Raw genomic sequence first — 9,796 nt, 5'->3', positions numbered from 1 at the left:
TCTTAATGTGATTACTCGATTAATAACTGACATGTGTTTATGTAATTCACTATGAAATGTTCTTTTACCGGTTATGGTGATCAATGTAACAAAATACATAATCCCAATAAAAAATTTCAAACAAAGAAAAGGGTCCAGGGTGAAGGGGATCTGCATTGGCCCCCAATGTCCATCCCCGCCAGACTTTCCATGGTGGGCGAACCGCCATGGAATGGCTGGCGGGGAAAGACCATCGTAATCCCTAAGGTGGTGCCTGGTAGGGAAAGACCATCGTAATCCCTAAGGTGGTGCCTGGTAGGCACCGCCACCATTGTAGGGATTGGGAGGCCCTCCGCAGCACTGGCATGCTTAAGGAGCCCAGCAGATGTGTGGTGGTCGGGCTTTCCACCCGCCTGCACACCGCCCGCCATCAAAATCTGGCAGGTGGAAAAGCTGCTTAGGATGGTGGGGAGACCGCCACTGATAGGATGTTGGTAGCAGTCTTCCCGCCATCCTAATCATCCCCATAATTCACTTTACAAAATCCTCACACATTGCAGTAAGAGGGAAAAAAGTCAGAGAAAGGTGCAAGGAATATCTCTGGGGTGGAGAGGTTAAGAACTGCAAGCCAGGTAGCCTGACCGACCAATTTCTTGATCATAAAAACACCCCAATTTACAAAGCTTCCTTTGGCACTGTCCAAGGTTCCTTCCCAAGACAGTTATACTTAAAATTCAGATATGGGCCCCTCTCAATCTACGGGTTCACTTACAGTCAGGGAAATACACTTAGATCAATCATTTTGTGCCCAGCATGTAAACTTGTTCCTGCAACCTTGCACCACTTCCATTTATTTTGCACTGACTATAGGGCCCGTGCAAGAAGTGGATTATACCTGTGTGTCATCTTCTAGGAGTCAGAAAATTTAAAGTCATCTTTAATGCAGCGGCAGCCGGCACAGGTAAGCGCAGTGGGGTGGGGTGGGGTTGGGGGGAGTCGACAGACTACGGAAAAGGTATAATTAAATAAATAAATCATACCTATTCTGTCCTCTGTCGATTCCTTTACAACACGTGCCATTTCCCCGCATTTTTTACTCCGCAAAATCTTTTACAACGTAGGGCTTCAGAACGCAATCTATTACAACGCACTCCCCATTACAAGGCAATTTACTATTCTAACTGCATCGGTGCGTTACTTTAAGAAATGTATCGTAATGGTTTGCTGAGTAAAGCCCTGTGTTGTAAAAGATTTTCCAGAGTAAAAAATGAGGGGTAATGGCATGCGTTGTAACGCATGATATGTAAAGGATGTTTACCCACTTTGTGTGGTGGACACCATGAACTCTAAATCATCTCCTGGGGTCTTATTAACTGAAGTGGTTCCTTGGCTTAAGACATTCTTGGGACTGTCTTAAATCATGAAGCATGGCTCTGATTTCAGAAGGGTTTTGTACTGGCTTAATGCAGTCTAATAATAGATTTAAGACCGTACAACCTTGCTTAACACAATGTAAAGACTGACTTAAGCCAGATAAAACGTTAGCAAGACAGGCTGTTGGTGCCTCAGCGATAGGTGTTCTTTGCACCCTTGTTAATAGTACTTTTCTTGCCGTGTGCCGATGAAGAAATAATGAGATGGGAACGTGGGTCTTTAGTTCTTTGACTACAAGCCTCTGCTGGGTGTCCTCAACATGCTGGACATTATTTACTTATTATTCCCTGCGCTTGAGCCTAACTTAACACTGAATTAAAAGAGTCTTTAGCCAGGAAAAATCTCCCTATTTATTGTTTTGTACTGACTGAAGACAATCTTAAAACATTCTTAATGCGTTTTAAAATGTTCTTGTGTAACTTAATACAGCCATAAGAGAAAGCCAATGAAACACGTAGAAAATATATTCTCAAACCAGGGAATGGTATTAGTAAATAAGACACATATGTCTTTCCTTCAGGATAATCTTAGGATTTTTTTAAACCAGGAAAAAACACCAGTAAAAAAGGCCCATGTTTTCTTCATTTACCACTGCTTTAAACAAGGAAATGACTTTAGCAAGCTAGGCTCGCTGAGTTTGTTCTAATTGGTCTTACCAGTGCTGTGTGACCCTTTCAGGCCTCCTCCACTCTAAAGAGCTCCCCTCCGTGCATACCCTTGGTGCCACATGCTGCGATGCTGGAATTTACTAACAGCCATAACATAAGCACAAAAGATGGAACCCAGGCAGTGGCAGATAATCTCATTACTCAAACCTGCCCGTGGGCATGTTAAAGAGGACGTGTCACCCCCATAACATTCAACAACAAGCATGACAAACTCCCCAGGCTGCCGGGCGCTCGAGGGTGGCACGGCTCCAGCTGATATCACGTCCTGGAGGCAGGATGGGGTGGGTGGGGCGGAGGGGAGGGAAAGCTTCCCAGCCACATTTTAGTTGGAATAACTGGTAAAGACCACATTACTAGAAAAAAAAAGTGGGCAGAGAGTCGGGGACAAGAGAAGAGATCGGGCAGAGCAAATGAGTGAATTCTGAACTAGGGACAGAGCATAAGAAAAACAGAGCAGCAAAAACAAGAACGAAAGACAGGCCAAAGCAGGGTATGGAGTGCAGCATGATACAAAAGGCGAGTTTTTTATGTTGCGCTTTTCGGAGGTAAGGAGGATGGGTAGACGAGATTAAATGTCTTGTCCCGGATCACTTCATATGGCCACAGAGGGCTTCTGGGATTAGAACTCCGTTTGGGTATAACGCCTGTTGTTTAATCGCCCGGAAGACGCCTCAGAAAAGGGCGAAGGCAGGTAGTGCCATGCCAAGGTGCATAAGGGCACCCACCAGATTCGCTGCCCGCCTCGCACGGCACCACTGAGGTGTTCGCCCAGCACGGAGTAGGGAGCCCTGGGCCCGCCAGCGAGGAAACGGCAGAGGAAGCAGCAAAGCACAACAGGAAAATGGAAAAAGAGCGGCTCGTGGGCTGACGAGACGAGGGGCGTTCAGAACCTGCGCCGTTGGAGGACAGTATGGGGCCTCGCTACCCCCATCGGACCCCGGGCTACGTAAGTTATGTACATGATCTGCTGTTTTTATCCAGAGACAGCACTTAAATATATGTTTTGCATTCTGACTATTACGTCTGAGAAAATGTGTTACTTTGTAGAGGCCGCAAAAATGCAGAGTATTGTGCTAAATTCTAGAGGCCGCATATCGAGTACTATACAGAGACGCTTTAAGGCATGGCCAAAGTGGCTGTTGCCCAGGGCTCCTAACTTCCAGGGGCCTGGCTGGTAAAATGTTTGGGATAGCCAGAAGAATCTCTCACGCGCACTCTCTCTCTCTCTCTCTTTCGCTCCCTTCCTCCATCTCCTCTCGTTCTGTCTCCACTGTCTGCCTCTGTCTACTCGTACCCTAACTCACCACCCACTACTTTCCACCTAGCGCTCTTTCTGTCCCGCACTTACCTCTCATTCTGTCACCTCTCTCCCTACTTGCTCACCCTTTTTGCCTCTCTCTGCTTCTCTGTCTTCTACACTTTCAACCTGTATTTAACCCACCTCGTGCTGTCTTCTGTGCCTCTTTCTCTACCCTCTCTTTCTACCTCGCCTTTCTTTACTTCACCCCTCCTTACCTCACAAATCATTACATACCCTTTACATCAACTCTCTCTCAGACTCACCACTCATGAGGGCTTGAATTAGCTGAAAATTGGTAATACATGTAATGCTGTTCCGAACAGGGCGCCTGAACAGATATATGTCGTTGCCAGGGCTCCACAAATCCTTAAAACGGCGCTGGGAGTATGGCCACAAGAGGAGCCCAGCCCGGGGGTGGCTCCGTGGACGGCCAGCAGATTAACAGGGAGAGCCGGGTCGAGCCACGAAGAGTCTGGCTCGGCTCGAAGAGCCCATGCACGAGCTAAGCCTTCAAAATAGTTGGCTGTAGATCACGTAATAAATATCATGCGATAAAATGTGTTCACATTAAATATATTTTTTTTGTTTGACATTCGGAAGTGGTTCACCTAGTACATGAGATTATATGATTGTTTTGTGAGCCTTTGATTAAAAGTAATAGTTTTAAAAAAAGAGCTTAGAAACATTCGTGACCCCCTCCTCCCTCCACCACGATGATCATGAACTAATAGGCAAATCGGTTGTTACACTTGCCCTATATGTAGTGTAGATTCCTATTATACATGGAACAAATTTCCAAACTATTTAATCAAACACTAGAGTCTTTTTTAACTATGCACATCCTGAACTCAAATATTAGAAGGTGCTCTTCACATGAGATAATGATGTAAAATGACGTTCGATGAAATAAAACATTTGCCTAGGATCACACAATTTGGTCATGCAGGAGAACTAGGATCAGGGGCGGCTCTAGGCTCATGGTGGCCCTGGGCAGGGAGCGTAGGTAGAGGGCCCCGGAAGAGGGGGTCCGGGCGGGGCGGAGCACGGAGGCCAGTGAAGAGGGGGGGGGGGGGGGGGGTGTCAGGGTGTTTGGAAGTGGAACAGAGCCAGAAGCTGCCAAATCTCTGCCAGGGGCCGCCACGCAATTATGTATCCATCCTTATAGGATTATTATATTAAGGATATATATTGGCGTGGTGGCCCCCGGTGTTTGGTGGCCATGTGCAGGTGCACAGCTTGCACATGCCTAAGGCCGCCCCTGCTAGGATTGATCCCAGGTTTTCTGGTTTCACAGGGTGCAATTCAGCCACTAAAGGAATATCTATTTCTCTCTCATTTTTTTACATCAACGTCCCTGCTATGTCTTCAATTCTGTGTCCCTGAGATAAGGGCATATGTGATAGTAGAAGCCACATGAAATCTTGACTCGTTTTGGGCTCAAAGGCCCAAGATGGCCTCGAGCTGAGCCAGAGCCCAGCAGCTGACTCAAGCAAAGCTCTATCTTTCAGTTGCTCTCCCCCTTTAATTTTATGTCCTGGGTTTTTGTACAGCACACTGATGATAAAGCTTCCTAGCACTACAAGGCCAGATTAGGGTAAACAAGATCACAAAACATAGAGCCAGATTTTCTACAGTACGACATAGCTGTTTTCCTTTGCAGATCACGAGTTCCAGTCCCAGCAATATCGACACAACCGTACATCCTTCAGAGGTCGGTATACCAAGTACTCTTACATTGTGCGACAGCTGACAATAATGACGGTTAATTGGCGTGAATAACAAGGACCCCCTGTTTGAGCAACAGAATATGTTTGACAGGGAAAATTAGACAATGTGAAAAGAAGCACCAAATATAATGTCACCAGGGAGAAACCGACAAGTATAAAGCACAACAATCAATTAAAAAGTACAACATTTTGTTTATTATTAAGTATATATACTCAGGATAAAAACATTAAAATTCTAACACATAGTAAAATGAGACACAAAACCTATTCTAAGCAATCAACGTAATACAAAAAATAAAAATGACACCATTAATCATTAATTCATAGAACAGTGGCGGACAATTATAGTCCTCTTCGACGCGCGTTTCGGCGTTTTTGCAAGAACGCCTTCTTCAGGAGCCACATACACAGTCTGAAAAACATACACAGCAAATTAAAAATCATACTTAGGAGAGTAGTACTTGACTGTCATAAATACCTCAATATAAGTACATATAAACGTATATCAAAAACTGCTTTACATATCGAAAACTCCCTACTTGTGTAGCCAAACTATAAAGCTACACAAGGTACAAACTATAAGATGTTATATTTGAGCAGTGGTGTAGTTTATACGCTAGAGGGCCTTATAAGATAGAAGGACCCTTAACCCAATTGTATATCTGACTCGGGGAGCTTAATAAACTAGAGTCATATTGCTTAGTTGCAAGAATGAAGAGAACTAGGTTTGATAATCTATCTAAAGTAATCTCTTTGCAGTTAGGAGAATATAAAATTCCCCTATCTGCCACCATTAGCAATATGACTCTAGTTTATTAAGCTCCCCGAGTCAGATATACAATTGGGTTAAGGGTCCTTCTATCTTATAAGGCCCTCTAGCGTATAAACTACACCACTGCTCAAATATAACATCTTATAGTTTGTACCTTGTGTAGCTTTATAGTTTGGCTACACAAGTAGGGAGTTTTCGATATGTTTATGTTTATGTTTATGTTTGGGCCATTTTTAGAGCGCGCAAATACCCGGGGGTGTCTCGGCGCTAGAGTACAGAACCATCGCTGAGGTGATACATTATGCTGGGAAGAGCCAGGTTTTTAGTTTCTTCCTGAAACTAAGGAGAGTTGGTGCGGTTTTAATGTGGAGGGGCAGTGTGTTCCAGAGTTTGGATGAAGAGATAGTGAAACACCTGTCACCCCAGTTGACCTTTTTAGTTCGTGGGACTTTCAGCATATGCGCAGTTGAAGAACGGAGAGTTCTGGGATGATCAAGCGGGCAGAGAGCTACTCTGAGGAACTGTGGGCCCACTTCATTGACTGCCTTGTAAGTGATGCACAAGGCTTTGAACATTATTCGGTTCCTGACCGGAAGCCAGTGCAGTTGACGGATGTGAGAGGAGATGGATTTGGATTTGGGGATGTTTAAAAGGACTCTGGCCGAAGCGTTCTGGACTAATTGAAGTTGATTGATAACTTTTTTCTGAGCGTTCAGCAGAAGGGCATTACAATAATCGGTTTTTGAAAAAACCAAGGTGCTAACCAAGGTTTTGCCGGCTGATGATGGAAGGTAAGGGAGCAGTTTTTTGATTCTTTTTAAAACATAAAAAGATGAGGAGACCACTGAATTGACATGATGCTGAAATGTCAATTTATCATCAAATATGACTCCAAGGTTGCGAACCTTGGAGACAGGTTGAGGTGGATCTCCTAGCTCTGAAGGCCACCAGTGGGCGGACCAAATGGGATCCAGCCTCCCGAATGTCATCACCTCTGTTTTGTCAGAGTTTAGCTTGAGACAATTAGATGACATCCAGGAGCTGATGGCCTTCATTCCCATTTGGAAGTTTGCAGCTACTGATGTCCCGTTATTGTGTACAGAAAGCACAAGTTGGGTGTCATCAGCATAAGTTGTCAGGGCAATACCATATGATTTTATTACTCTCGCTAAGTCCGAAACATAAATGTTAAAAAGTGTCGGACTTAGCGAGGAGCCCTGTGGGACACCACATGGGAGAGTGAATGTTTGGGAAGTAAAGTTGGCCAGTTTAATAGTTTGATGACGGTCGGCTAGGAAGGAAGCCAGAAGATCTTTAGCTTTATTCTTGACTCCTATGGCTGAGACACGGTCGATCAGAGTGACATGATCGACCGTGTCAAATGCTGCAGAAAGATCCAGCAGTATGAGTACAGCCGCTCCTCCCTTATCCAGAGTTATTCTGATTTCGTCTGCTGCTTTAAGTAGCGCGGTTTCGGTTCCATGACCTCGTCTGAAGCCGAATTGGGTCTCATCTAATAAGTTGTTATCATCTATAAAATTAGATAATTGCAGATTCATCGCCTTTTCAAAAATCTTTGCTGGAAAAGGAAGACAGGCGATGGGACGGTAGCTGGCAGGGAGAAGAGGGTCGAGAGTCGCTTTCTTTAGAAGCGGCTTGATAATAGCCTCTTTCCATACTGAGGGATAAATACCGGTTGAGAACATAGAATTGCAAATTGACGTTAAGATAGGGGAAATGGCTTCAGGAATTCGATTGATGATGGCAGGGGGGCAAGGATCTAGAGGTGATCCTGATTTTGTGCTTAAAATCAGTCGGTGGACTTGTTCCTCCGTGACTGCTTCGAAAAATGGTAGGGAAGGAGTATCATTATTAGAAGGGGGAATGGTTGAAATGATGGGGGGTATAAGGGAGAAAGCTGAGAAGATATCAGTAACTTTTTTCTTGAAGAAAATTGCGAGCGAATCGCAAAGGGATTGGGTTCCATTGAAGCTGGGGGAAGGTGGGTTGGAGAGATGAGTGACTACCTGAAATAGTTCTTTAGCTGAATTTTTTGCCTGGGTAATCTGAGAAGTGTAGTAGGATGATTTTTCCATAGTAATGAGATCTTTGTATCTCGTGAGAGCGCTTCTGTAGTTGGCTTTTTCAGATTCGTTATAATGGCGGCGCCATTGTCTCTCGAGGTTTCTACACACTTGACGCTGCAGTCGAAGGGATTCTGTAAACCATGGAGCTGAAGGAGAAAGTCTGGTGTGATGGCAGGTTTTAGGGGGAGCTAGGGTATGGCAAGCCTTGTTTAGGCTGTTCAAATAATTAACGGAGGCTAGAGAGGGATCCTGTTCAGTGGTAATGATACTGTCAAGCAGCAAAGCTGAGAGTTGAGAAGGATCGACATTTTTCCAATTTCTTATCGTAGTAGGAGAGTGAGATGATAGACGTGAAGGCAAAGTAGTCAGTTTTAAAGAAAAACAGACAGCTGAATGGTCCGTCCATAGAAGAGGGGTCACATTTGATAAAGTTATAAGAGGATTAGTAGTGAATAGCCCGTCAAGAGTATGACCGGCTGTATGAGTGGGCAGCGTGACAATTTGCTGTAAGCCGACCGCGGCTAAGTCATTAGTAAGCGTCCAGGTGTCAGAGTCGGATAAGGCCTCGAGATGAAAATTAAAATCACCCAATATGTTGAAATGCGGTACTCCTGCGGAGAGCTCGATTAAGTTGTTTAGATTGTTAAGAAATTTCGTTCTAGACCCCGGAGGGCGATAGAGTAGGATCCCTGAAAATGATTGAATATCAGAAATAGTGATGGAGAAGGAAGCAGCCTCACAAGTGCTTTCATTTAAATCAAGGAATTTGACTTTGAAGTGGTTTTTATATATTATGGCAATTCCTCCACCTTTATGTTTCTTCCTATCAAGTCTACAAACGCAGTAATTATCAGGAATGGCTGCTTTGAAATCTGGGCCCGAAGAGTCGTTACCCCATGTTTCGGTGATGAAAAGGAGGTCTGAATGATATGACTCGATGAATTCCAGAATCTCAGTTTTATGTTTGGGGACTGAGCGAACATTAATAAGTGCTCCTGCGATTTTAGGGGTGGGGGTAGAGGAGTGCTTAGGGGAGATGCAGCATGGGCATTTATGAGGTCCTATGTTAAGGTCGGTGTACAGTAAATGAGGTATAGGGTGCATCACTTCTGTTAAGTAGTTTAGTTTCCGTAGTTGTTCGGAAGTATATGTAAGAATGGGCGATTTGGTACTTACATATGTCTCCCCCATAACAGGGTGGCTAGTCTCTGGCGCAGTCTCGACGCGGACGAGCGCAGACGAGCTTGCCTTAAGCGCGCCTTCGGCGCGCAATCGTCGCGCCCGCTGCGCTCGTCCGCTGCGCGTCCTCTGTCGTAACATGTTTTATGGAGAAAAAAAAGGGTGAGGAGGAGGGGCGTGTCCGGCACGGTGGGCGTGTCCGCTGTGGGTGGAATGGCGGCGAAATAAGTAAACACTCGCCTGCTACAGCGTTCAATCGCCTGTGCAGGGTGTCTATTTGGCAGTAAGAAATGCCCAAGGGTGAGTGACGATTTAAAACACAGATTCAGCAATTTTAGCAGCTTGCATACATATTAAAATAGTTTGTCACTATCGCTCCCGGCTTTTCGCCTCAGGAGTGGTTCAACAAGAGCGACGCTAATGATTCAGCTCGCTTTTAAGCCTGGGAGAAGGGGCGTGTCCGGCACGGTGGGCGTGTCCGCTGTGGGTGGAATGGCGGCGAAATAAGTAAACACTCGCCTGCTACAGCGTTCAATCGCCTGTGCAGGGTGTCTATTTGGCAGTAAGAAATGCCCAAGGGTGAGTGACGATTTAAAACACAGATTCAGCAATTTTAGCAGCTTGCATACATATTAAAATAGTTTGTCACT

General features: G+C 45.0%; 1 protein-coding gene across 1 annotated transcript in view; it reads left to right on the top strand.

The window, feature by feature from the left end:
* The first annotated feature begins 2,609 nt into the window (after positions 1-2,609).
* The window catches only part of LOC147692167 (bone morphogenetic protein 2-like), a 76,037-nt gene continuing 68,850 nt past the window's right edge, over positions 2,610-9,796 (top strand). The window contains exon 1 of the mRNA XM_086936751.1: positions 2,610-3,027. The gene's annotated coding sequence lies outside the window, so the exon portion shown is untranslated. The remainder of the gene's footprint in view (positions 3,028-9,796) is intronic.

Source organism: Lissotriton vulgaris, chromosome 9 (genome assembly GCF_964263255.1).
Source record: "Lissotriton vulgaris chromosome 9, aLisVul1.2, whole genome shotgun sequence".
Lineage (NCBI taxonomy): Eukaryota > Metazoa > Chordata > Amphibia > Caudata > Salamandridae > Lissotriton > Lissotriton vulgaris.
This window is presented reverse-complemented; position numbering and strand designations above follow the sequence as displayed.